This window comes from Tigriopus californicus, chromosome 11 (genome assembly GCF_007210705.1).
Source record: "Tigriopus californicus strain San Diego chromosome 11, Tcal_SD_v2.1, whole genome shotgun sequence".
Lineage (NCBI taxonomy): Eukaryota > Metazoa > Arthropoda > Copepoda > Harpacticoida > Harpacticidae > Tigriopus > Tigriopus californicus.
The window spans coordinates 10,760,944-10,762,583 of NC_081450.1; positions in this window are offsets into that span (position 1 = coordinate 10,760,944).

A 1,640-nucleotide genomic window follows, 5' to 3' on the forward strand; every position below is an offset into this window, starting at 1 on the left:
CTTCTCTTCTCTTTCTCCTTCGCCTCTTCTCCCGCCTCTTTTTCACTGGCTTGCCCAAACTCCAATTTTCGAAAGGGAAAAACTTTGATCATTCATCTCTCGGGGAAATTCGCTGGGGAGCGAATCCACCAGGGAAATAAAGTCTTCTTGCTTCTTTTGGACGGAACAAATGCCCGGCAACTAACCAAACAAACCCGACAAGGCCCTCCAATAGGCCCTAGCCAAGCATGTCCACGTGCATGATATGTGGAGCACCATTGGTACTCTGGGTGCTCAAATCACAGAGATTTCCTAGAAAACCTTTTTTTCTCTAAAAGAGATATTGAGGTCGAAGAGAACAAAAAAATGAATGTTGCCTAATGTTCTTTGACACTACGATGTAACGTAGGGAACCCAAGACAATTTTTGCAGAGTGATAACATTAACGCTTCCAGGCAATGTTGGTAAGCTCCTCTAAGCAGTTCTCTACCGCATCAAGCACACTCACTTTAAGCGAGAGAAGAGAAGGCTCCCACTAATTATGAGCACCATTTTTCTCTGTCACGAAATGTTCCACTGAATCTCCCTCATCATACTCATACATGCGAATATTCGGGGCACTCGAGACGATGATTGTTATCGGTTTGTCATCCACGACTTTTCCGAAATGAGTCATGGTAATGCAAGCAAACACGGGACCATTTCCTTGGGCTGATTGGAACCATCACACAACGCCCCCGTTAGAATCAGTCAAGCCAATCGCTAATCTCATGATCCTAATTGTAAACAACAGTCTTGACACAGATGCAAATATTTTTGAGGTCGCCACAACAATACAGTTGGCATGATTCGATAAACGTAAAAGATTGGCGGGACATACGTAAGGCAGAACCCATCTAATGCGGATTGTGAGCCACGTATGCTTATCTCTAGCAAGATTGTTATAGCATTGGGATTTTGGCTTGGTCTGGCTCATATCTTACCCCTCAACAAACTCAACACTGATGATCATGATCAATTTCCGACTTTTACAAGAGTAATCTGAGATGCTAATGTCCCATGAATGTGGACCAAGATAATGAGGACGAAATATGATCCACTGTCCTATTCACCTAAGCCCCGAATAGACTTTCCATTGTCCCTACTTTTCGACCTCACGACCCCTCAATCCTCATTGCATAAATAGTATTATGAGGAAAAGAACATTAAACTAGGATCTGATGGAATATTTGCGCCAAAATCCGTCAAGTACGTCAAATTGAATGTTCAATTCTTGTGCTACTACGCAAAAGGCCTTCTTTGATCGGAAAAGAAATTTCATCCAAACATCCTTTGATGCTAAATTCCGATAGATCCCAAAAATTTCCGATAATGATTTTTATACCTGACCAAACAAATATAACAAGCTAGTCAAAAGGATAAAGGCCTGTACCACTTGCAAAGGCTTCTGTCCTTGGAACGTCGTTGTTTCCTAAGGGGCTTTGCTCAACCTTCTGGAGCGATTTCAATCAGAAATTGTTATCTGTCCTTTCTTTTGATCTGATCTCCCTTTATTGCAACATAGAGCAGGCCATAAACACTGACTCAACAAATAGTAAACCCACATTTTGCGTCTCGTTACTCGCATTTTTTGACAACTGAGCCTTTGACTTTGATACGGA